The following is a 27,437-nucleotide window of genomic DNA, read 5'->3' as shown; positions in this document are numbered from 1 at the left end:
ATACCTACTTCCTTCCTTCATTCTGTGACCTCAATCACATCCAGCTACTCTCTGTCCACAAGCAAAGCAGGCTGTGTGCATCTCCAGGGAAGTGGACCATGTGATTTCCTGCCAGAGGTGGTACCCACCCCTGGGTTGGGACTTGGTGTCAATGGGGTCATCCCTGAATGAACCAGGTAGGATAACACTAAAATAAAACTCTCTCTTCACATCTGACCACTTCCCAGACTAGAGCTGTTGGCTCACAAAGGCAAGAGCCTAAGCGTGGCTAGTGGCTGGAGAAACAACCCAGCACCCATGCAAGACATGTTCATTCATGGCATCTGCCTTTCCAGCCTGTTAGGAATGGAGGGATATTTGTGCTAAGATACAGCCTCCCTCAAATGCTCCCCTGAACATATGCTGATGACAGGGATTCTTTATTCCTTGTGGGAAATGTTTTTGCCACATGATAAAGCCTAAGCTTTGATTTGGATGTTCTGTGCAGTGTCTCCTTTTAACTGAATTCAAAACAAAATCCTTCCAGAAGTCCCTCTTGCAGACTCTTCCATGAACAGTCTGAGAGGCAAGCTGCGTAGTAGCTGCTGAGATCAACATCCCCTGGGTCCACCCTGAAGGATACAGAGTGATGTCTTTCCACAAACTTGAGCCACTCTCCCCGTCTTCCAGGTTAGTAAAGAAGCCTAAATGATGTAGGGAAGTCATCCCCAAGGTTTTCCCCCAGTTTTGTTCCTCAGGCATGATGGCTAATTAGACAAAAATCACCTCTGTGGTCCTTCTGCCTCTAAATCACATAAGGTTAGAAGGGCTCCATAGTGCTATCCTTGAATAGGTAGGTTTAATAAGGTTTTCTTTCCTTATGGGAGAAAGGCTCTGCATTCCCCTTGTTCAGTCTTAACCATCAATATTTTTTTCTGCAATATCTTATCTTTGGTTTTAATGGGCCCTCAATGACCAGTGGGGGCTTCCCAGGTGGCGCTAGTGGTAAAGAACCTGCCTGCCATTGCAGGAGATGTAAGAGATGCAGGTTCAATGCCTGGGTCTGGAAGATGCCCTGGAGGAGGGCATTGCAACCCACTCCACTACTCTTGCCTGGAGAATCCCATGGACAAAGGAGTCTGTTGGGCTACCATCCATAGGGTCGCAAAGAGTTGGACACAACTGAAGTGACTTAGCAAGCATGCATGCAATGACCAGGGAAGTCTTGAGAAGACCTGGTAGTTGTGTTATTGCTATGAGGGTTGGATCTCTAGGCTCCCATATCAGGGTTTCCTGAATAACTGGCTGGGAAAGCCTGCTGTGCTACCGCACTCTGGGCCCTGAGCTGGGCCCATCTGCAGCCCTTGCCCTCCAGGACTCTGATGGTGCCAGGACTGTGGGCAACAGCAGGACCCAGGTGCTGGGCACTAAGCCCAGACAACAGAGGCTGCAGCAAGGCTGACTGCAGTTTAGGGGATAGGCAAGAATTAGGTCATATCTGGAAAATACCACTAGAAATCTATCAAGCAGTATGGAAGGAAGGTCAGACCCAGACCAGAGTGGCGTGACAAGTGAGGGAGTCTATACAGGAAGATAGTATGTGAAAATCAGAAGGCACCTTGTCCAGAATTAGAGTGAAAAACAAACCAGGAAAATAGTCAAAAACAGCCAATTGATTTTTGACAAAAGTGTCAATGTAATTCAATGAAAATAGGATTGTTTTTTCAACAAATGGTGCAGGAAGAAGTGTTTAACCCCATACAAAAATGAACCTTGACCATTTCATACATACAATTTAACTTCAGATTGATCTATAAGGACTAAAGCTGTGAAATCTTTCAGAGAAAACACAGGAGGAAGTCTTAGTGACCTTGAGCTTGCCAAAAATTCTTTAAAAGGATTGAAAAAAAAATAAACTATAACAGTATTATGTACTTAATGCCACTGAACTGTATACTTAAAATTAGTTAAAATGGGAACTTTTGTGTTATGTATATATTTTACCACAATAATCATAATAACAAAAGAGATAGCCTCTCTTCAGATAATTGACAGAGGAAAAAACCCCACAAAGTGTGAAAGAAAATTCAAAACTTTTGTTCTTTGAAAGGGAACCCTCCTACATGCTGATGGGAATGTAAATTGGTACAGTTACTATGGAGGTTCCTTAAAAAACTAAAAACAGAACTACCGTAAGATTCAACAATCCCACTCCTAGACATACATACAGAGAAAATCATAACTCAAAAAGATATATGCACCCCAATGTTCATTGCAGTACGATTAACAATAGCCAAGACATAGAAGCAACCTAAATGTACATCCACAGATGAATGGATAAGGAAGATATGGCATATATATATACAATGGAATATTAGTCATAAAAATTAATTAAAGAATGCTATTTGCAGCAACATGGATGGACCTAGAGGTTATCACACTAAGTGAAGTAAGCCAGACAGAGAAAGACAAATATCATATATTATCATTTGCATGTGGAATATAAAATATGATACAAATGAACTTATTTACAAAGCAGAAACAGACTCACAGACATAGAAAACAAATTTACAATTACCAAGGGGAGAGGGGGTGGGAGAGGGATAAATTAGGAGTTTGGGATTAGCAGATACAATCTACTACATATAAAACAGATGGACAACAAGGTCCTACTGTATAGCACAGGTAACTATATTCGATATCTCAGAATAAACTTAATGGAAAAGAATATGAAAAAGAATGGATATATGTATATGTATAACTGAATCACTTTGCTGTACACCAGAAATTAACAACATTGTTAATCAACTATGTATGTGTTAGTCACTCAGTCGTGTCTGCTCTTTGTGACCCCATGAATTTGTAGCCCACCAGGCTTCTCTGTCCATGGAATTCTCCAGGCAAGAATACTGGAGTGAATTGCCATTCCCTTCTCCCGTTAATCAACTATACTTCAATGAAAAATAAAAAATAAAACTTTCATTCTTTAAAAGAGACTGTTATAAAAATGAAAAGGTTGTGTATGAAAAGTAGCAAAACCTTATCTGACAAAGGACATGTTCTAGCATATATAAAGAACATTTACAACTCAATAAGATGACAAACAATCCAATTATTTTTAAAATGAGCAAAACATCTGAATGGACATATCACTAAAATAGATAAACAGATGGCAAATAAGACCTGAAAAGATGCCTAACATAATTAGTCATCAGGAAAATGTAAATTAAAACCACAGTGAGAAACAAATACCTACTAGAATGGCTAAAATTGAAAAAACAAACTATACCAAATGTTGGCAAGAAAGTGGAGCAACTAGAACTCCTCATGCACTGCTGGGAGGGATGTGCAGCACAAGCATTTTGGAAAATAGTTTGGCCATGTCTTATCATATTAAATATATATCTACTATGAGATCTAGCCATTTAGCCTCTAGGTATTTACCCTAGGGAAATAAAAGCATATGTCCACAAAAGACTTTCTTAGTAATTTTATTTCTAATCATCAAAAATTGGAAACAATTCAAATGTCGATCACGAGGCAAATGAATGAACAAATATAGTATATGTGTAGAGGGGAACACTATTCAGCAATAAGAAGGAATTGACACATTCAATAACATGGATGAACCTCAAGATAATTATGCTGAAAGAAGTCAGACCAAAAAAAAAAACAAACAACAACAAAACAACATGCTGTCTGTTTACATACATAAAATTCTAGAAAATGCAAATTAATCTATAGAGATGGAAAGCAGACAGTTGGTTGCCTAGGAACGAGGTGGGGGGTAGTGAAGGATGGATGACAAAGGAGCATAGGATGCTTTGGGAAGTGATAGACATACTCATTATCTTGATTATAACAATGGTTTCATGGCTGTATACATATGTCAGGACTCATCAGTTTGTATAGTTAATTATATATCAATTATAATTTAATAAAGCCTTTACAAAGTAAATGGAAGAAGAAAAACCCACCCTCTGTCATCAATAGGCAATACAGGGTCATGGCTAGATGTGGGCCCTGGAGGCTTCTCTAGGCTTGGATTCAGGATCTATGTAAGACTTACTAGTGTATGAAGTGAAGTGAAGTGAAAGTCGCTCAGTTGTGTCCAACTCTTGGCGACCCCATAGTCTGTACAGTCCATGGAATTCTCTAGCCAGAATACTGGAGTGGGCAGTCTTTCCCTGCTCCAGGGGATCTTCCCAACCCAGGGATTGAACCCAGGTCTCCCACATTGCAGGTGGATTCTTTATCAGCTGAGCCACAAGGGAAACCCAAGAATACTGGAGTGGGTAGCCTATTCTTTCTCCAGCATACCTTTCTGACCAGAAATCAAACCAGGGTCTCCTGCATTGCAGGCGGATTCTTTACCAACTGAGTTATGATCTTGGCCAGATCATGTGATCTTGCTAAAGCCTGCTATCCTCACCTGGGAATGGGGATAATAACAGTGCTGTGAAATTTATAAAGTACTTGGAACAGCAGCTCAAGTGTGGGAAATGTTGGGATCGTCACTGTCATAATCATCATTTGTAAAGCTGATGATTGAAATGCAAGACAGACAGACACTGGAGATCAGCATCCAGGTGGGTGTGTGGAGGGGAGTCTGTGAGAAGTCAAGAATTCAGGTCTGACAGGGATATCCAGAAGTCCCACTGCCTCAAGGAATGATGTTTTGGGACAAACATCTGACTGGCCAGGTTTAGCAGGTCTAGAAGCTGCAAGGAAAAGAGAGATACCTTGTTGGTATCATATTAGACACAGTAGAAGACAAACTTTTCTCTGTCCCTCTTGCCCTGACAGTGGCTTTCTTACATATGGGAGGGATTACCTTTCAGTGTTCCAATGCTTTCCAGTCAACCACCCCTTGTGTTTTATACCCCTCATGTCTTACACTAGATCTTGGGTTACCACCCAAGACAGTCAGCACTGCTTCAGCTTCTCTCTGGTCTGGGCAATCAGAGCACTCACTTAGCGTTAGTCCCTGCCCAGAAGAACAGCAACAGGGCAGTGGTAATGACATCGGCTGACCACTCATAGTAAAGGCAGTAAAATCTAGAGAAATGCAAGACTTCAGTGGAAATACTGAACTGGTGCAGGTGGAGTGTGAGAAGGGAAGATGGCCAGTTAGAAATTGGAGGCAATTCTCCAGGATCCATCACCAAGCCATGTCAGCATAAATCCAAAAAAATAAGTAAACAAAAAACCCATGAAATCAGCAGTCAGGGCTGTGGTGGGATCCAGCTGGCCAAAAGCCTGGGCCCACGCAATTTCATTCTCTGGGAGAGGTTCCTACAGGGGGAAGGAGGAAGGGAAAAGTGGGAGAAGAATCATTCTAATTAATAAAGAGGTGAGTCAGGCCAGTGCATCCATCCGGTGCTGCATGGTGGAGGGGCATCTCAGCTTGAAAGAACCACAGCAAAGGACAAGGGCTCTTAAGAGCTCATGGCTCAAAATCTAGCTGCACTGCTATGCTGGTTGCACTCCATTTGCACACACGCACACACATGTCCCCTTCTCCTCCATCCTGCTCATTCTTCTCCATCCTCCTCCATCCTGTGCCTGGATGATTGACCCCTTTAGGCATCTGCGTTCTGGATGGGTTTGGCCAATGGGAGCTTCCGGGTGGATGGGAGATCAGGAGAAATGAGAGTCGGGGTATTTCTTCCCTGTTCCTTCCTTGCTTTGAATCCTGGTCCCGGCAGTGGCTGGGTCCCTCTGCGATTCTAGGTCGACCTCCATGGGTCCAGTTCTCACCCATCTCTGGTCCCACTCTTTCCACTCCTTGATCTTTTAGGCTTGTAGGTGTTCGGAACATCTTGTGGTTGCTCCTGTCTAGGTGCCTTATCAGTCTTAACCTCACCCTCACCTTGTGAAGTGAAATCTCTTTGTTTGAACCATCTTTAGTGGATCCACTTGTTAGCTGTATAATAACTGGAGAGAGTCACTCCCCAGGCTCCACTTTCTCATTTGTGGTGAGGACACCAGAGGATGTGAGGACTCGAGGTTAATCTACATGGTTAGCCACTACTGATCTCCCGGGAAACACTCTAGTGGATGACCCTCAGGATGTGACTCTTGTATTCTGTAGGTCTCCTAGTCCTTTCTCCTGCCCCCTCTCTAGTCTTTTATCCCCTTGGATAAACCCTGCTCACTCAGAATGAAGAAGAGAAGAAGAACATCCCTCTAGTGCCTCATCACACATGGGAATACAGGAGGGGCACTCTGCCAGCCCCCACATCAACCTTGCCCTGACAAAAGTCAGCCTGCCCGGAATAAGAAAGTAACCGCAGCCGAGAAAGGTAAGGCCAAACCTGAAAACACAGGAACTGAGTGTTTCAACCAACACAGGCCTGCAGCGTCCTTGCGGAGTGCTGTTTATGAGGCAATAAACTATTTAAATGCTGTATTTTGGAACCCGCAAGGTCTCCTTGAATGGCTTATAAGAAGGTACTGCTAATAAGAGCTCCAGGAGGACTGGAGGGGGAGATTAGGGCACCTTTGCCTCGAAGCTGCAAGTTTCTGGGGGAGGACGGAGGCTCCGTGGGGAGCAGCAGAATCTGAAGAGAAGAGGATGCCAGAACCGGGGGGGGGGGGGGGGGGGGGGGGGGGGTGCTCCTGGGGAAGTCTCCAGGGTTCAGGCAGGGCAGCCAGAATCACAGGTGCAAAAGGCCAATTTTGTGTGCTCTGCAGAGTTGTGAGGAAGATACTTTTTGCAGCAGGCAAGAGGGCTATGGTGTGGTGTTCAAAAGCAAGGCACAGCGTCTGAGCTTAAATCCTGGCTTGGCCATTTGTTTTTTGAATGACCTTGGCAAAGGTACTTACCCTCTCTGTGACTCAGTTTGGTCACCTGAAACATGGGGATGATAATAGTAATAAGTGAGCTTCCTTGGTGGCTCAGATGGCAAAGAATCTGCCTGCAATGCACGAGACCTGAGTTTGATCCCTGGGTTGGGAATCAACCCAGGGAGAATCCCCTGGGTTTTCTCCATGCCTGGAGAATCCCCATAGACAGAGGAGCCTGATGGGCTACAGTCCATGGGGTCACAGGGAGTCAGACACGACTGAGCAACTAAGTACACACATGCCTGTGTTATCGAGTTTCTGATGATTACATTAGATAATATTTATTATGTACTCAGTATGGGACTTAGCACATGTTAAGTGCTCAAAAAATTAGCTATTATCACTGTTACCACCACACCCATCTGTTTCCATCTACCTTTTCCCAGCTCCAAAGACAGCAAGGGTTGCTAGGAGATTAGCACATAATATCTTGAACACCTATTTCTGGGAAGGTGGTACAGCAACACAAATTCCAGGTCGAGATCAACTCTCACAGCCCAGCAGGGTCCAGAGGCTGCTGGAGTGAAAGGGCAGAAACTGGGAAGAGGCTTCCCTGGTGGCTCAGTGGTAAAGAATTTGCCTGCCAATGCAGGAGACACAAGTTTGATCCCTGATCCGGGAAGATCCTACATGCCTTGGAGCAACTGAGCCCATGAACCATAACTACTGAACTACTGCAACTACTGAACACATATGCTGCAAGTACTGAAGCCTGCTCGCCTTAGAGCCTGTGCACTGCAACAAGAGAAGCCACCGCAATGACAAGCTTGTGCACCATGGAGAGTAGCCCCAACTAGCTGCAACTAGAGAAAAGTTTACAGAGCAATGAAGACCCAGCAGAGCCATAATAAATAAATAAATTTTTTTAAAAAAAGAAAACAAACTGGGGAGAGTAAAGTGGCCAGTGCCAAGTGAGCTACATACAAACAACCCCACAACAGTGCTGGTGGTCCCTTTGGGGCAGGACCTTAGGAACTCTTTGACACAGGACTGGCAGAACTGGACATAACTGTGCACTCCTCTGTAGAAGGCAAAATACTTGGGAGAGGGTCTCAGTTTTGAAAACCCATCATCATCCATAAGAAATACAATCTGCTGATAATAGAAAGAAGCTGTATAACGAGAAAGAGGGTGGTGCCAATGGAAGAGGCCAGCTGGTGCCCAGGAGGGTTTCTAAGGCCATAGCAAACTTGGATGAATTTCCCAAGGTCTGAGACTCTCCCTCATCAGGCTCCAAAACTTGATGTTGTCAACAGGCTGAGGGTGGATTCTCTTTTAGCGGTAGATTAACTTCAACCAGAGTAATAAAACACTGATACACAGACCAAAATGCTAATTCATTCTTCTTTCTTCCCTTATTTATAATATTTAATGAATACCTATAAATAAAAGTCTCTAATCTAATAGAACATATATTTTAGTTGGGGAGAAAAAAATAAATATCTATCCAGAGAATCAGAAAGTAAGCCACAGACTGGGGGAAAATATTTACAAAAGATACATCTGAAAAGGAATGTTAACTAAAATGTTAAAAAAGGACTCTTAAAATTCAGTAATAAGAAAATGAACACGATTAAAATTTGGAGGAAAAATCTGAACAAATAGATACTTCACCACAAAAAATGCAGATGGAAAATAATCATACGAAAAGAGGCCCAACATCACATGCCATTAGGGAACTGTGAGTTAAAACAGCAATGAAATACCTCTACACCGCTATTAAGAATGGACAAAATCAGAAATAATAACAACACTAGGTGCTGGTGAGGACCTGGAGCTGGTGGGGGTTATAAAATGGAACAGCCACTCTGGAAGACAGTTTGCCAGTTTCTTACAAAACTACACATGCTCTTACCACATGATCCAGCAGTCAAGCTCCTTGATATTTACCCAAAGGAATGGAAAACTTAGGTCTACACAAAAGCCTGCACCCAAAATTTACAGCAGCTTTATTCATAACTGCCCAAACTTGGAAGCAACCAAGATGTTCTTCTGAAGGGGAATGGATAAATAAACTGTGGTACATCCAGACAATGGAGTATTAATCAGCAATAAAAAGAAATGAGTTAATAAGTCATGCAAAGACATACAGGAAACTTAAATGCATATTACTAAGTGAAAGAAGCCCATCTGAAAAGGCTACATACTGTATGATTCCAACTACATGACATTCTGGAAGAGGCAAAACTATGGCTGTAGTAAAAAGATCAAAGGTTGCCAGGAGTTTGGGTGAAGCAGGGATAAATAAGCAGAGGACAGAGAATTTTTAGGGCAATAAAACTACTCTGTGTGATCCTATAATGTTGGTTATATGCCATTACAAATTTTTCAAAACCCATAAAATGTATAACAAAATGAATGTCTGCTTATATAAATTATGGACTTTGGTCAATACTGAGGAAATAAGTGTGTCACATTGGTGCATATGGGAGGTGGAGAAAGGGATGGCTTACGTGGGAATGTTCCATACCTTCAGCTCCACTTAACTTTGAACCCAAAACTGCTGTAAACAAGAATTTGTTAATTTTTCCTGGCGGGGGACTGCTCCGTGTGGTACAAGGGATCCTAGTTCCCTGACCAAGGATTGAACCCATGCCCCATGCAGTGGAAGCGCAGTCTTGACCACTGGACAACCAGGAAAGTCCCTGTTAATTTTTTAAATCTATAAATAGCTAATAGAGAATGATAAACACCAGGGTTAGGTGTGGGGAATATGAGGAAGAAGGGCCACTTAGCTAAAGTAAGGCCACCTCCTTAGAGCCAAGATCAGAGGTGTTTCAGGCAAAGGGAACGGCTAGTATGAGAGTCCTGAGTAAAGTGCCCAGCAGACTGGAACCCCTGCCTCTATATGCCTGCACCCCTTTTCCTTGCAGGCACCCAGTGCAGGGAGGTGAGTTATAGGAAGAAGGCTGTTTAGTGAGCAAGGAGCCACAGCAAAGGAGGAAGTGACTTCAGGTAGTGACCCGGCAGAGGACAGCAATGGCCTCTTGCCAGCCCGGGCCTCACCCTGCCCAGGGCCAAGATGTCCATAGATGAAGGCCGCTCCCCACAGGCAGTTCTGGGGGCTCTGTCCCCTCGCCCTTGCCATCCACACACCCTTTCTCCAGGTTGGTTAATGCAAGTTAGTCCGCTATCATTAAATCTTGCCTGGGCAAATTATCCAAATAATTTCACCTCTCTGCGTCTGTTTTTTTGTCTACAAAATGAGGAGAGTAAGAGCTACCTTGCAGGGCTCTGGGGTGGAAAGAAGGAGTCCGTGAGGTAAAGAAGCTTTGGAAAGCCCCTTGTGCTGGAAGTAGCCATTCAATAGTCTGTAGTTTAATTGCTGTTATCCACATTATTTTGACTATTCTGACCCAGTCTGTGAGCCTTGTCAGCAATTTAAGAAATGACCGTAGATAAAGTACAGACTTTGTTAAAATCTCACAAAATTCTATGCTAGTGTCCATTATTTGTTTTCATACCTTATTCAGGACTCCATATTGTATTTCACTGCACTGAGCAGCTTCAGCTGCATGCAACAAATTCTGGTAAATTCTCTTTTCATTTTTATTCTGTTACAAATAATTTTCTAATTTTCCTTGTTATGGCTTCTTAGATATACTCATCATTTAAAAGTGGACATTTAATTTCCAAGTACATGAAATTTTGTTTGAAGTACATTTAATATTAATTTCTCATTTTGATACTAATTTCTCATTTAAATCCTTTCTTTGCCAACACCCTCTGTGTTTTTTTCAGTCAACTTCATTGAGCCTTTCAATGGCTAAGTTGAAGATCTCTGTTGATAAGTGTCAGACTGCACTTTAAAATATATGGGTTATTTTCAAATATCTTTAGATATTGATTTCTAACATAATTCCACAGTGATAAGAGGACAGATTCTGTGTGATTTCAATGTCTTTAGATGATGAAATTTTTGTACCTTGTTTTATGTCCCTGAGTATGTTCCAATGTCTCCTAGTTTATATTCTATGGGAACTTGAATAGAATTTGTATCCTACTGTTGTGTGAAAATTATATAAATCGTAATTATATTGAATCGGTTCACAGTGCTTTTCAAGGCTACTATATCCTTCTACTTCTCTGTATATTTATTCTATTAATTTTTGAGAGTTTGATATTGAAGCTCCAACTAAAAAACTTAATTTATCTACTTAAAAAAATAACTGTAGTATATAGTGAAACTATATGTAATCTTGTTCTGTATTTTCCAAGTCTCCTGTAAATGTGTTAGAAGCATTTTTAAATTACTTTCATAATTTTAAAAAATAAAAATTTGTTGACGTTTGACAGAAAACAACAAAATTCTGTAAAGCAATTATCCTTCAATTAAAAAATAAATAAATTTTTCAAAAAAATAAAAATTAAAAAAGTAACAGTAGAGCACAGGAATGACCCATAGGCATGGCTCTGGGCACATGAATGATCTGCACAACCCCAGGCAAGTTATTAATATTTAAACTCTCTGCCTCAGTTTGCCCACCTGCATAATGGAGCTACTGATAGACCCTACTTAATGGAGTTGCTGTGGAGATGGAATGAGTTAATCCACATAAAGCTGTTAGAACAGTGCCTGCTAACTGGTGGGGGTCCAGATGCCCACTGATGTCATATGCCATATTTTTTATTTCCATTTTGGACTTCTAGGAAACAGTTTCCATGGGAGGAAATCTGAGCTAACCTGTTGGGGAGGTCATACGGAGAGAAAGAGACCCTGGAGGATAAGAAGCCACATAGGAAAGAACCAAGGCGCCCCAGTGGACAGCCAGCACCCAGACATGTGAGTGAGGCCATCTTGATTCTTAAGATGCATGGCTGACATCAGATAAAGCAAAGATGAGTGTCTCAGCCAAGCTCTGCCCAAATTCCTGCCTGCCTAAAATCTTGAACAATCAAATGATCATTCTTTTATGCCATTGGGTTTGGGGTGGTTTGCAATATGTATATATTTATATGTAATATATATGTATATGTATACATATATAAATAACTAAAAATAGCTAAAAAATCCACCTGCCAAGCAGGAGACACCTGTCAAGTAAAAGACACAGATTTTGATCCCTGCATCAGGAAGATCCCCTAGAGAAGGAAATGGCAACCCACTCCAGTATTCTTGCCTGGGAAAATCCCATGGACAGAGGAGCCTGGCAGGCTACAGCCCATTGGGTCACAAAGAATTGGACTTGACTGAGCAACTAAGAAGCAGCATAATAACTAAATACATAAAACACACCCACGAGTGCATCCATTATGTGTTGATTTTCTAGTTTCATTCTCACAGGCCAATCTTACATCTCCTTTATATCTCATCTATACAATCAATAAGGGAGCTCATATTTTCTGGTAATAAATCAAAGAGTGAAATAATCCAGCAAAGTTAAGAAGATGTGGTCTCTGCTCTTGGGAAACTTGAAGCTAAAATGACCTTAAAGGAAAATAAAAGGTACCATGGAATACAGAATAAAAAGACCAATCCCTCACATTTGCATAATGTTTTGGACTTTCTAAGAGTCATCAGAAATCACACGATTTTCCATCAAAGCACCTAACAGCAAACAGTTAACACTGGCTGACCATTTTCCATTTGCCCAGCACTCACCCGAGCATTTACATTGTTATCATAATGGACCAAGTTGTACTTTGCAAAAATGGCTATCATGGGACTTCCCTGGCAGTCCAGTGGTTAATATTCTGTGCTTACACTGCATGGGGTACAGGTTCAATCCCTGGCCAGGGAATTAAGATCCCACATGCCACACGGCATGACCAAATAAAACAAAAAATAACCAAAAAAAATGGCTGCAAGAATACATCCCATCCTACATGCTCTTCTTGTGACATGATGTCACCATTCTTCTCGTTCCACAAGAGAAGCCACCGCAGTGAGAAACCCATGCACTGCAACAAAGTACAGCCCCCACTCACCACAACTAAGAGTAGCCCTCACTTCCCACAACTAGAGAAAGCCTGCCCACAGCAATGAAGATCCAGCACAGCCAAAAATAAATAATAAATAAAACAAAATTTTTTTTAAAAAAAAGAAAGAGAGAACTGAGTTCCTCTTATCCACAGCTGTATCCATATGATCTAGCAGATGATACCTGCTCAATAAGAATTTATTCAATGAATGAACATGTCAACCCTCTCGAATCTCACAAACTGCTGGAAGAGGTCAGTAAGGTAGGCACTCTCATCATATTTGTAGATAAGAAAGACTGAGCCTAGTGATGTCAAGTGACTGGCCTAAAGCTACACTTCCAGCACCTGTAAGAGTAAGATTAGATCCCTAGTCTGCTGACTCCTCCGACTGGTGCCCTTTCCCTGTGCCATGCTGATGTTAAGTAGATCCCACGTACATAGCTCTTTGTAACTGTCCTGAACTGGGGTGGCACCCTGGAATGAGGGCATCCAGATGAATCCAAGCCTGGCATCTTTCCTGAAACAAGTAGTCTTTACATGAGATGTTGGAGCAAGCATGGAATATGGCCTGACTCTGAGAGCTGAAAAGGGAATTCCAGGAGGAGAAGAAGCTTTCTGAGTGACTTCTAGTCTAAGTGAACTGGACATATGTGTAGTTGACAGTGGCCTTGCTAGTTAAAGAGAACAAGCAAGAGAAGTCTGGGATGAGCAAAGGTAAGGAATCAAGGGCTCTAGAGGGGCAGAGGGGCTCCTCTATTGAGCTTGACATCTACAGAAATGCTGAGTTTTCCACCTTCTAGCCCAAAGTAACTGGCTATCCAAAGGGGATGCTGGCCACAGGAAGAGATCTCTGTTCCCAGAGCACCAAGATCCAGATGACAAAGATGAGGTGATTCCATCTGTCTTGAAAAGAGAGATGACAGACCAAGGGAGGGGAGAAGTGCTCTGCATTCTCTCCTTTATTCTCTTTCTTCTAGCCTTCCTGAATTTGACAGTCTCCATTTTCTTACCAATGGAGGGTAAAATGACCACTAAGATTTCTTTTGAAGCTTGGCAACAGAGCTCAGGCTTTTATTAGCATCCAGTAAAAGTGGAATTTGCCTCAGTAACAAATAAATTAAATCCTGGTGGATGGCATCACTGACTCAATGGACATGGGTTTGGGTAGACTCCGTGAGTTGGTGATGGACAGAGAGGCCTGGCGTGCTGCAATTCATGGGGTCGCAAAGAGTCGGACACGACTGAGCGACTGAACTGAACTGAACTTAGAGTTTAATACCTTGGCCTTTTGATGTTCACTTACTGAGTGATTTACTTCCTTAGCTCCTTTAACCCAATATACTCAGCAGCTGACCTTCCAGTGGATGCCATTTATCTTACCTCAGTGATACAGATCACAGACAGTCCTGAACATGGGTCTCAGAAATGATTCATAAAGATTGAATGTGCTTTAGTCATGCATACCATGCAGCAGTGAAAGGCAGCTTGGGTGGTAAGAGTGCTGGAGTGGTCTCAGGAGTCTGGGAGGCCAGTCCTGATCTTGAATGTGCACTAAACTTCTTGAAGCCTCAATTTTCCCATCTGTCAAAATGGGAATCATATCATGTTAGCACAGAAGACTACTCCCTAAAAGTGAAATTCCATACTAAAGTATTCAACTTGACTCCTTAAGAACTTACTATTTTCCGTGAACAGATTGAGATCCTCAGTGGAATGTGCAACGGAGTCTCTATTTTCAAGACTCCCTATCTACTATGGGAGATAAGACATAGGACAGCAGCCAGGAAAGGCTGGCAAGAGTGGCAGGGTACACTGCAGAGGCAATAAATGCTGTGATCAGTAAAGAAGGCTGCACAGAGACGGCAAGACAATGTGGGAACTGAAGATTAGGCAAAATGTGGGTACATGGATTTAGGGTATAGCAAAATCAACAATACATAGTTTATTATTACATAAACATTAGTATATTTAAAGCTATGTGTGCGATAGTCATTCAGTCATGTCCAACTCTGCAACCGATAGACTGTAACCGGCCAGGCTCCTCTGTCCATAGGATTTTCCCAGGCAAGAATACTGGAGTGGGTAGCCATTCCCTTCTCCAGGTGATCTTCCTGACTCAGGGATTGAATTTGGTTCTCCTGCAATTCAGGTAGTTGAGTTCAGTTCAGTCGCTCAGTCATGTCGAACTCTTTGCAACCCTATGAACCGCAGCACATCAGGCCTCCCTATCCATCACCAACTCCAGGAGTTTACTCAAACTCATGTCCATTGAGTTGGTGATGCCAACCAATCATCTCATCCTCTGTCATCCCCTTCTCCTCCTGCCCTCAATCTATTCCAGCATCAGGATCTTTTGCAATGAATCAGTTCTTCGCATCAGGTGGCCAAAGTATTGGAGTTTCAGCTTCAACATCAGTCCTTCCAATGAACACCTAGGACTGATCTCCTTTAGGAGATGACTGGTTGGATCTCCTTGCTGTCCAAGGGACTCCCAAGAGTCTTCTTCAGCACTACAGTTCAAAAGCATCAATTCTTCAGTGCTCAGTTTTCTTTATAGTCCAGCTCTCACATCCATACATGACTACTGGAAAAACCATAGCCTTGACTAGACAGACCTTTGTTGACAAAGTAATGTCTCTGCTTTTTAATATGCTGTCTAGGTTGGTCATAACTTTCCTTCCAAGGAGTAAGCGTCTTTTAGTTTCATGGCTGTGGTCACTATCTGCAGTGATTTTGGAGCCCCCCAAAATAAAGTCAGCCACTGTTTCCACTGTTTCCCCATCTATTTGTCATGAAATGATGGGACTGGATGCCATGATCTTAGTTTTCTGAATGTTGAGCTTTAAGCCAACTTTTTCACTCTCCTCTTTCACTTTCATCAAGAGGTTCTTTAGTTCTTCTTTGCTTTCTGCCATAAGGGTGGTGTCACCTGCATATATGAAGTTATTGATATTTCTCCCGGCAATCTTGATTCCAGCCTGTGCTTCTTCCAGCCGAGCATTTCTCATGATGTACTCTGCATATAAGTTAAATAAGCAGGGTGACAATATACGGCCTTGACATACTCCTTTTCCTATTTGGAACCAGTCTGTTGTTCCATGTCCAGTTCTAACTCTTGCTTCCTGATCTGCATACGGGTTTCTCAAGAGGCAGGTCAGGTGGTCTGGTATTCCCATCTCTTTCAGAATTTTTCACAGTTTATTGTGATCCACACAGCCAAAGGCTTTGGCATAGTCAATAAAGCAGAAGTAGATGTTTTTCTGGAACTCTCTTGCTTTTTCAATGATCCATCGGATGTTGGCAATTTGATCTCTGGTTCCTCTGCCTTTTCTAAAACCAGCTTGAACATCTGGAAGTTCACGGTTCACGTATTGCTGAAGCCTGGCTTGGAGAATTTTGAGCATTACTTTACTAGCATGTGAGATGAGTAGCTACCAATTTTGTGGTAGTTTGAGCATTCTTTGGCATTGCCTTTCTTTGGGATTCTTTACCATCTGAGCCATCAGGGAAGCCATTTAAAGCTATAATATATTCAAAATACGAAGCTGCTTCTCAAGTAGATTATTATTTGTTTAAGAATGTTTGCTACTGGAGAAGGAAATGGCAACCCACTCCAGTATCCTTGCCTGGAAAATCTCATGGACACAGGAGCCTGGTGGGCTGCAGTCCATGGGGTCGCAAAGAGTTGGGCACGACTGAGCAACTAACACTCATGTGCCTCAAACATACACATGGGCTATTGGACCTCATCTAATCCTAACTATGTCCCCCAAATCCCTCCTCCTAACACCATCACTTTGTGGAATAGTTTCAATATATGAATTTTAGCAGGACAGAAACATTCAGTCCATAGCAACTTGGAATCTAAAATAGTCAAAGTCATAGAAACAAAGAATAAAATGCAGGTTTCAAGGGTCTCAGGGGGAGGAGGAAATTGGGAGATGCTGGTCAAGGGTAAAAAGTTTCAGTTATTTTATACAATTTTTGTTGTAATAAAAATTAAAGTCCAAAAAAAAAAAAAAGAATATTTGCTACCACCCCTACACTGCCCTTCCCTGATGCTCTTCCCTATAGGAACAGTATACTTCCTACTCCACCAATGTTAAAATTGAATATGACTTCATTTTCCAATGGGAAGTGATGTACATCATATCCAAAAGCTGTGAAAGCCATTGAGTAGTTCCTCACTGTTCTTTTCCTCTCCCAGAAGGTGAACACTCCCCAGAGAGGTCCTACCTCCATAGCCCAAGTCCAAGAATGAAGAAGACATGGAACAGAGTTGAATAATGAACAAGTAAGATGAGTGAGAAATAACCCTGTATGACTGAGATTGCCTGTTACACAGCATAACTTAGTCTAAGCTGACCAATGCAAGCTTCATATAGAAAAAACTGACATCATCATTGTAAAATAAAACATGCATTCCTCCTGCATGTCTCTTACCCTCTCAATACTCCACTACGACACCGTTACACTTCTGACACCAGATGTGTGGGTTTTTCACACATCAAACAATTCTGGAGGAGGGGACAAGGATAAATTATGAGTTTGTGATTAACATATACACACTTCTATATATAAAATAGAACCAGTAAGGACCTACTGCATAGCATAGGGAAGTATACTCCTATAAGGGACAAGAATCTGAAAAAGAATATTTATATATTTACATATATATATATATATACAGACACACACACATATATATACACACAAAATACTGAATTACTGTGTCATATACCTGAAACTAACACAACTTTATAAATTAACTATGCTTCAAAATATATATATATACATATATATACACACACACACACATACACACACACACACACACATATACGATTAAAAAAACAATTCTGTGACACCAGGAATCCTCCTAAAATGTAATTGAATTCTGAAACTATTTTCCTGGAAAAAGCATCAGATCCCACAGGCTAAGGGCTCAGTCCAACAAGATTGTCCCCCATCCCCTCTTCAGACACCAGCTTCAAGTCCAGGTTGTCACTGTGATTCTGAATGACCAGCTATGTAGATCATAGATTCCCACAACCCCATCCTCAGGCTTGATTCATTTGCTAGAGAGGCTCACAGAACTCAGGAAAACATTTTACTTAATAGATCATTGGTTTATTATAAAAGGATGTAACTCGGGAACAGACAGATGGAAGAGATACACAGGGCAAGATACGTGGAAGGGGTACAGAGCTTCTGTGCCATTCTCTTGAATCTTCACGTGTTCACCAACCTGAATGGTCTCTGGACCCTGTATTTTGGGGCCTCATAGAGTCTTCATTATATAGGCACAATTGATTAAATCATTGATCATTGACTTTAATCTTCCCTAGAGGTGGAGGGGGAGCTGAAAGCCTTCTAATCATGACTGGTTTCCCTGGCAACTAGCCCCCATCCTTAGGTCACCTACCGGTTTTCTGAAAGTCACCACACTAGCATAAACTCAAAAGTGGTTGAAAGAGGCTTGTTATGAATAACAAAAGACACCTTTATCACTCTAATAACTTAGGAAATTTCAAGGATTTTAGGAGTTCTTAGCCCAAAAAAGGAAGAATACAAAATCTATATTTTTTATTATAAATCACAACATCACGATTAGTTACTTATTGAGCACCTATGCACTGTATGAAGCGCCTCAAGAGGAGCTGAAAAAGATAATGATGATTTCTTTTAATCATTGAAAGTATTCATAACTACCCTCAGTATTGAACTTCACAGTTCGCAGAACACTGGCATACATTATCTCAGCCAGAGCCAGGAGGTGGGTATTTTCCCCATTTTACAAATAAGGACACTGAAGTTCAAAGTGGCTAAGGCCCACCTCAGTTCACACAGCCAAGCTGGATCTTTGGACTCCCTTGAAAAGCACCTGCAACCCGTCCCTCCCCCCGCTCCGCCCCCCAACCCTGGCCTGAGAGAGCTTAGAGCAGGGGTCAGAGTTGAGACCTGCCTCACAGGTGCTCCAGCACCACCAGAGCTGGGGCTAAAAGCTAGCCTAGCTAGCTTTCTGGTCTGTCTACAGGGGCTCTAGAGCTCAGCCAACAGCCCTGGGCGTCAGGCTTCCTTGGCAGATCTCCTTCTTTTCCAGTCCACTTTGCACACTAATTCCGAAGGATTTACTCACCTTGGTGAAGGGGTCAAACCAGGTTTGACCCCCACCCCAGGGTGTGAGGGGATCTCCTCAGCTGGCCCCCTCACTTCAGTCTGACTCATTTTCTGTGGTGAGCTCTACGGTTGGGATGCGAGGAGTGAGGGACTTAATATTAGAGGAAGGCAGAGAATGAAGGAAAGGAGAGGAAGGGGAACAAAGAGTACAGGAAAAAATAAACAAGATGAGTTCCCTGCATGTAGCCCGGAGGTTCCCACTGCTCTGAGGAAATGGAGGTCCTCTGCCCTCTTCCATTTCCACACTAAACCTTTACCTCTCCAGGGTCCTACACACTAAGGCTCCCCAATTATGAAACGCAGGACAGAAGTTGTAGAACTGAACCTGGTAAGTGAGCCTAGAACTCAAGGGGGCTTGATAGGAAAGTGTTAAGTGCATCATCCACTGCTCGCTCTCTCTCCTCCTGCATCCGCAGCCTTGGGGCTGGGCTTCCCTGTGGGTTGGTTGACCAGAGCAGGTGATTGGGAGCTATTAGGGTCTTGCTGTTCCTCTCCTATTAATAGCTTCTAGGACCACCGACTGATTGATGAGTGCTGGGCTCAGAGCACTGTCCCCACTCAAATTTGACTCTCATTGGATTCCAGCCACCTTCAGGCACAGCCTTTCATACATAACGAAGTGAGTTAAGCTCACATACACCCTCTTTTTGAGCACTTATTATGTACCCCAGACTGTTCTGAGTTCTTTACATGGAATTAACTCAATTAATGACCACCTTTCTTATTATTATCTCCATATTACAGGTAAGAAAACTGAAAAATACCTGTACTATCTGTAGTGAAATGATCAAAGGAGGTGTCCTTAAGACTCCTGAAGGAGCGTTGGAGATTGGAAGGACAACACAAGTGTTGGTGATCTGGTAAATAAAGGGCCAGCTGGCTGGATGTCTGCAGCCCACCCGCTTTTCTCCAGTGAGAAATAAATTCACATGAGGAATGAAATATCTAGAAAGAGCATTGGATTAGGGGTTGGGGGACCTGGGACCCAAACCACGAACCTGTCCCTGATCAATAGAGTAACCTTGAACAAGTCCTGTTACCTCTCCGAGCCCAGGTTCCCTACCAGTGAAGTGAGAGATCCAGGGTGGGGGCAGCTCACCTCTTTTGATCATTTCACTGAAGACAGTGATGGCCCCAGAATTGGTCAGTTTCTTCATCTGCAGTAGGGGTGGAAGTTATGACCTAAGGTTCAGTGACACCTCTAGTTGCTGGCTCTGAGCTCCACAGAGCATCTGGCAGTGGCGTTCCTGGGAAATGAGCTGGAGTTTGCTACAGTTTGGCAATTTCCCTGAACAGCTGGTGTGGAGAGCAGGGAGGGCAGGACAACCTCTGAGACTCTAGCCAACTGCAGTATATATTAAGGGCAGCCCAGATGGCCGCTGGCCAACAACCCGTGCCAGGTAATTTGCAAGCTGTACTTTCTCCTTTTGAAGGTCTCTCTCTCCAGGATACGGGGAAGGAGGTCTATCCCTGCCCACTTCTGCACCTGCCACCTGAGCAAGGCCTCAACCTGAGCCTCTATCGTCCCCTAGATCCTATGAGTCTCTACCTTCCTGAGGGCCAATCTGAGGCCCCTGATGTGGGCTCTGGGACCACCAGGCCTTCTTGAACAGCCTTTAAGGAGGGGATCAAAAGGAAAATCACATTCTCTTGCCCCACCTTTGTGACAAATGTAGACACAGGCTCTTCTCTTATTTTTCTTAAGGTTGTAAAGTTAAGAAAACTGCTGAAGGCTTGAGGTTGACAAAAGAGAGTTAAAATTACAGAATAAAAACAATGAAGTTGAAGATTGTCTACAGACTCTCCTGGAGTCCACTGACCCATGACCTGGGGTGCCCCGCATGTCCCCACCACCCACCACCACTTCTTACCACCACCACGCCTGGCCCCGACTGCCTTAGGCCACCATCAGCCTGCAGGGTTAACTCAGCTCTCACAGGCAGGAGGGCCCTTGGCCAGATCTCCTTTGCCTGGAGTTCAGGCCCCAACTCTGTTTTCCCTCAAAGAAGAGGAAAGCCTCTCCTCTACCACGTGACCCCTGGAATAAATTCTGCTCTGAGTAGTGGCTCTGTCTGCCCACTGGGAAGACAGCCTTCTGTATTAGTATGCACAGCCATTGCTCTCCTCTTGTCTCAACCTGTCCACTCTAGAAAAGCACCAAGCTTTCCTTTGCATGATCAAAAAGTTCAGTGTTTTTTCCAAAATAAAAAGCGGTCTTTTCCCTCATATGGATTTCCCTTTGTCCTCTTGCTAAACAGAAAACATCTAAGGCTTTTAAATTGCGGTGTCCCCTGGTTCAAGCCTTCTAGATTGCAGGGTCTGATACGAGAGTACCCCTTCATGTAAGTCATAACCAGACGTGAGCAACCACATTTGGACCAGTCATGGTTGAAGGTAGAAGGTACCTGGTAGTCTCCAGAAGAAGGTTCTTCTAAGAGTCAAGGTTTTAAACTAAGCATAGAATTAGAATGGTTTCATCAGCCAGCAAGACCAAATTACCCCTGTGTTTATTATTTTTTAAAGGCATTGACCTATGAATAAACAGCACTTGACATTGAAAATTGCCACATTAAATATCCAGCTCCTCTGCCCGATTACAGCAGCCTACAGAGCTCTTCCAAATTGTCACCTAGGATGAATATGACAGCAAACAATGCTTTAAAAGTAAGTAATCTGCTCTATAATTATTTTAGCTGCTGCAACTGCCAACCAGCAGGATCACTTATGAAAAAGGATGCAGTCATCCCTTACTAAAAATGCATGAATACACAGTCTCTTGATTGTGGAAATAATCAGCAGACTATCTAATGCAACAAGACTGAGCCACAGAAAGAATTAATTAGGGTGAGATTGATTAAGGAGAAGAGGGTACAAATCTATCTGTGAGGATTCAGGCTCCGATTAAACTCAAGCATTAATTCTCACATTCTTTCAAATTAAGAGCCTCATCTAAATGCTCCGCATTAATATTCTAACATACCCCACCCTCCCTTAACCAAGGAGAAACACACATATCAAATGAAAACTAAAGATCCTGTTCTTGTTGCCCATCAAGCCTCTGTCATCAAGATGTCAGGAGCTCAGAGTTTTTATTATTTTAAATGAAAGACGGCTGGGGAAAGGGTAGTGAAATCCCCAAATTCATTGTGGTTTTGAGCATTTAGGACTTTCATGGGAGATTTTCTTAAACGCCAAAGGAAGCATACAACAGGGCTAATTATATGACAGCCGCCTGAATTCTCTTTGTCCTGCAGTAACCTGCTTTGGTATAGATAAGGGGACCTTGAAGGGGTCATATATTCCATCCCCATTCTGGAGACGGAGCTGTGTCAAACCAGAGACCCATCTGTAATTATCTGCCATCTCCCAAGAGGCCTCAGGGCACCTGGGCTCCACAGCTCCCTTGGTAACGGGATCTGGCAGCTAATACACTCCCAGCTCCGCTTGCCCTCCCCCACTTTCCCCGCAGCCTTTTGAAGGATGTGAGGAAAGCTTCCTGCACCATTGATTTTTCTCTTTTCACTTTTCCTCCATTACCAGTGCTTCCTGGCTCTCTCCATCCAAACCTCCAAACCGCGCTTAGGTTTCACAGGGTCACTGACCTTGCCGTCCTCCAACGACTGCTATCTTTGCAGCTCTGCTTCCATCCGCCGCCAGGCCTTGGGTGCCTTGGCCGCGAGACTGAGTACATCCTTTGTCAGAGCCAGGACCTAAGGCTGAGGAGCATCTCAAACGGCATAGAGCCGTCCCTCCGCTAGGGTTACATCCACTCAGCACCGTCAGCAGGGGAACGGCTGGTTGAGGTGCTCCCAGAACGGGGGCTTGGGGGTTGCCAGCCTTATTGATGAAATGTGGGGAAACAGAAGTAAAGAAGCAATTTCAAACCCTTTGTTTGGCTTGAATATGCTCTGGTTTTCCTCTTGCACAACCCTGGGAGATAGTCATGGTGACCATTTTACTCAGGAGACAGAGCTGCTCTCAGAGGCCTTCAAGTAGGTCTCCCGCAGGCCTCCTTCGTGGGGAGTCCAGCCAGATCTCCCCAGGGAGTGTACCAAGCTTGGCCCAGGGGAGAGGGTGGTCCACACAGAGGGAACAGCCTAAGGGGGTCTGGGAACAGCATGAATGTGGCAGGTTTCCCCTTTCTGGGCCAACAAGAGAAGTCCCGTTTACATTTACCATAAAGCATCCAAGGTCACCCCTGCCCACACAGCCCTCCTTGCTGGTCTCAACTGCTTCTAGCCGAGCTGGGCAGATGTCTGCAGAGGAAACCCCTGTAGGTCACCTAGGAGCTAGGGGACTGCTATTACTGTGAGCCCCGGGGAGAAGTCTAGATACTCAGGGGCGCAGCCATACTGTTCTGCAGCCTGGCTCCACTGCTTACACTTCCAGGCCCGGGTCCACCATGGGTGACTCTGAACAACAAAGGAGGAATACGGCAAGGTGGCCAGGCCTTGCCTCCTCTCAGAAAGCTCTGTCATTTAATGTCTATGTAAATTTGTGGATGCAAATTGTCACAAGGGGGCAGAGACCCCCAAAGCAACCCAGCCCCAAATGCAAATGGTTATGGGGGAGGGGAGGGATGGTCACCCTAACAATACCTATCCACAGAGCCTGAAATCCCAGACTCAACAGAAGTGTCCCATGCCCTGCACAACAGCTACTGCAGCCAGAACCCATCATCTCCCTCTTCTCTTTCCCCTATGCCTTTTATACCATTCTTCTCCCAAATTTCCCTCGCTTCAATTATTAGCAACCTGGTTCTGAGGACCTACCTGGGGCTTTAACCTTGTCCCATGAACTGAGGAGGATGCAAGACATAAAGATGACATACCTGCCCTCAAGAATTTCACAGGTTGGCAGAGGGATGACATTAACCAAAGCAAGTCAAAACCACAGTAGAAAGTGTTGCATAAAGTATTAGATTCAGTATTAATGTGACTGCTACTGCTGCTGCTACTGCTAAGTCACCTCAGTCGTGTCTGACTCTGCGCAACCCCATGGATGGCAGCCCAGCAGGCTCCGCCGTCCCTGGGATTCTCCAGGCAAGAACACTGAAGTTGGTTGCCATTTCCTTCTCCAATGTATGAAAGTGAAAAGTGAAAGGGAAGTCGCTCAGTCGTGTCCGACTCTTAGCGACCCCATGGACTGCAGCCTATTAGGCTCCTCCATCCATGGGATTTTCCAGGCAAGAGTACTGGAGTGGGGTGCCATTGCCTTCTCCGATTAATGTGAAATTAGACCAATTTCACATTGAATGAAATCAGAGAAAGGGAGCAAGCAACCCTCAGGCCACGCATGGGCTGTGGCGATCAGGAAGGCTCCTGGGAATAGGCAGGCCTTGAATCTGAATCGGCATCACCTGGATTGAGGGGAGAGAAGAAGGATTCCAGGGAACTACGGGTGCACCAAGGCCCAGACTAGAGGGCAGGTTAGGGAGCCCTTCGGCCTGGCTGGCGGGGAGGCTAATACTTAGGAGTAAGGTCTGCCAAACTTTTTTAGGTCTTGAATGCTAGCTTTAGAGGTTTTGGTTTTAGTCTAGGCTGTTGGATCTCTAGCTTCAGTGTGCTGCAGTATTACCTGGGGTGCCAGTTAAACTGAGGTTTCCCAGGCCCTGGTCCTATAGGTATGGGGCTTGTTTTTTGTTTTTTTTTGCCACATTGGAATGCACGATCTTAGTTCCCTGACCAGGGATCAAACCCGTACCTGCAGAAGCACAGATTCTTAACCACTGGACCACCAGGGAAATCCCAGGTATGGGGCATTTTAAACAAATATCCTAGATGACTCTGATAGTGGCTCCCAGGAGAGGTGGCTGAAGGTCCTCTTCCAGCTGTTTTGTCCCTCCTGTGGGTAAGGCTGGGCTTTGCTAGCACCATGGAAACCACGGGGCTACAGAGGATTCCCGGGTTCTGTGAGGGTGTTGAGCCTTGTCTCCTAGGAACCTGAAGGCTGGGGCAGGAAACTATTTTGACTACATAGTGGCCAAAGGAAAAGCAGCCCCGCTGAACAACAAAATAGAAGAGTTACCCCTGTAGAAGAGTGGAGACGCTGCCTTAGACCCCGGGGCCATGTGGGCCCCTTCCTAAGCTGCCCCATTGATTAAAATGTGGAGCCAACAAAGAAATAAGCTGATGGAGATATTTTTTTATATGATAAAGCTGTTCAGCTGTAGGTTTCTTTAAATAGCTATTTCCACTTAGCTCTGTAATAGGCCTTAAGCCCCAGATGTGCCCTTTAATTCATAGGTTTTATGACAAGTTACTAGCCCTCGCTATTAAACCTATTTGCTCACCTTCTTAATTTTTACTGGGAAATTTTCAAACCTAGAGAAAAGATGAAAGGATAGTGCAGGAAAACCTATAAATCTTTCATCCGTATTTACCAGGTAGAATATATGTGGGCATCCCTGGTGGCTCAGATGGTAAAGAATCTTGCCTGCAGTGCAAGAGATATACATGTATTGTGTATATATATATACATATATATATATATGTATATATATATACTTTCTTCTTGCAAAAGCATTTAAAAATCACAGATATTCCTGACACCTCATCCCAAGCACTAAGAACCAGGACATTCCTAACAATAATTCCTCATATAAGCACAATATCATCACACCTAAGAAATGTAACATTTATACAGTAATATTAGCTTATAGAACATATTTAAATTTCTTAAATTAACCCAATATATTCTTTATGCCTTTAAAAAAAATCCAGGATTCAATCAAGATTTACACAGTATGCTTAATTATTGTGTCTCTTTAGTTTCCTTTAACCTAGAATAGTCTCCCTGTCTTTGTTTGTTGTTATTGTTGTTTCATGACATTGGTGTCATTGAAGAATCCAAGCAAATTGTCTTAAAAATGTCCCACAATCTGGGTTTTTCTAATTTGATCCAAGCTAAATGTTTTGGGGCAAGGATATACTACAAAGATGTGGCAAACCTTCCCGTGCGTGCCAAGGTGTCAGGAGGCACGCACACCATGTCTGTTTGTCCCATTAGTGATGAGAAGTTGGGTCACTTAAAGAAGATGTGCACTGGACAACTTGACAATCTGGTTTCATCTAAGTAAACACTGTGCAGATCTTATGGATCAGCTCAGCCAGATAATAAAATGCTTGAGAGCAAGAACTGAGTCTTCTCCTATGGAAAATAGTGCTTTACAGTTTACAAGATTGTTTGATATAGATTATCCTATTTCCTCTTCAGACACCACTGATGGAGAGATTTTTACTCCCACTTATAGAAATGCAAAATTTCACAGTGCTTAGGAACCCTGATGTAGCATCCCAGATCTGCCATTTAATTAATGGGTTTTATAGCAAGTTACTTAACCTCTCTTAATTCTCTGTTTGCTCAACTCTAAGATGGGGATAGTAATAATATCTTCCTCCCAGAGTTGTTGTGAGGACTAAATGAGGGTACTGAAAATAAAATGTTTGATGCAGGACTTAGCACATAAAGAATGCTCAAAAAAAAAAAAAAAATGAAAGTGTTATGTGGATAAGCTAAACATCAACATGCGTGTCCACAGTGATGCCCGGGAAGGTCAAGGTCTGCCCTGTGGTCACTGAGCTGAGCAAAAGGCAGAATCTAGACTCAAGTTCCAGCCCCCAACTCCAAATCCATATTGTATACCCATTCTCCACACTCCATTCTTGGGCAATGAGCTCACTGGCATCGCCATGTAGAAACTATAGGGTCAAAATCATATGAATAGTGGTTCACACCTAATTTCACACCTAATTCACACCTAATTTCAAGATGTGTACAGCCAAGCCTGACTGTTCTGATTAGGCAGAGTTGGCCAAGGGGCCCCACGTTGGGTCCCTTTCTTCTGTCATGTTCAGCCTTCAGCTCATTGCTGTGTCACTTGGCAATCTCACAACATGCTCAAACTCACCACGTTGAACAGCAGTCACTGTGTACTCGGAGGCAGCACATTGTGGCTGGAGATCATTATGGCTATGTGTTTGACCCCAAAGGTCCCCCTGCCCTGCTTGTGTAGAGTACTTGTCTAGAATAGGGGCAAGGCTGGAGAATTGTCCTTGATTAAAGTGGGGAAGCTTTAGGGTTCCAAGTCTGGCAGAGGTCCCTGAAAATCCCCTGCTGTTTTCATTGAAATTCCCATTCCTACTTTCTTCTAAGCACTCCAGTCCCAATGCCAAACTCCAGGGGGGAAAGCCACAGCAGCAGCAAACCATTGTTTTGAGCCAAAATTCATATCTCATACGAACTAGGATGTGTCCAGTTAAGAAATAACCCCACTTGGCTGCTGCTGCTGCTGCAAAGTCACATCAGTCGTGTCCGACTCTGTGCAACCCCACAGACGGCAGCCCACCAGGCTCCTCCGTCCCTGGGATTCTCCAGGCAAGAATACTGGAGTGGGTTGCCATTTCCTCCTCCAGTGCATGAAAGTGAAAAGTGAAAGTGAAGTCGCTCAGTCGTGTCCGACTCTTCGAGACCTCATGGGCTGCAGCCTACCAGGCTGCTCCGTCCAT

General features: G+C 43.6%; 1 long non-coding RNA gene across 1 annotated transcript; it reads left to right on the top strand.

Annotated features, from left to right (window-relative positions):
* The first annotated feature begins 3,714 nt into the window (after positions 1-3,714).
* On the top strand, positions 3,715-22,819 carry LOC145547143 (uncharacterized). Its single transcript, XR_014083573.1, has 5 exons — positions 3,715-6,284; positions 11,479-11,611; positions 16,958-17,044; positions 19,675-21,594; positions 22,471-22,819. It is a non-coding gene; the product is annotated as an uncharacterized LOC145547143 (long non-coding RNA).
* The last annotated feature ends 4,618 nt before the right edge of the window (positions 22,820-27,437 follow it).

This window comes from Giraffa tippelskirchi, chromosome 4 (genome assembly GCF_054371585.1).
Source record: "Giraffa tippelskirchi isolate mGirTip1 chromosome 4, T2T-mGirTip1v1.2.pri, whole genome shotgun sequence".
In the NCBI taxonomy this organism is placed as follows: Eukaryota; Metazoa; Chordata; class Mammalia; order Artiodactyla; family Giraffidae; genus Giraffa; species Giraffa tippelskirchi.
This window is presented reverse-complemented; position numbering and strand designations above follow the sequence as displayed.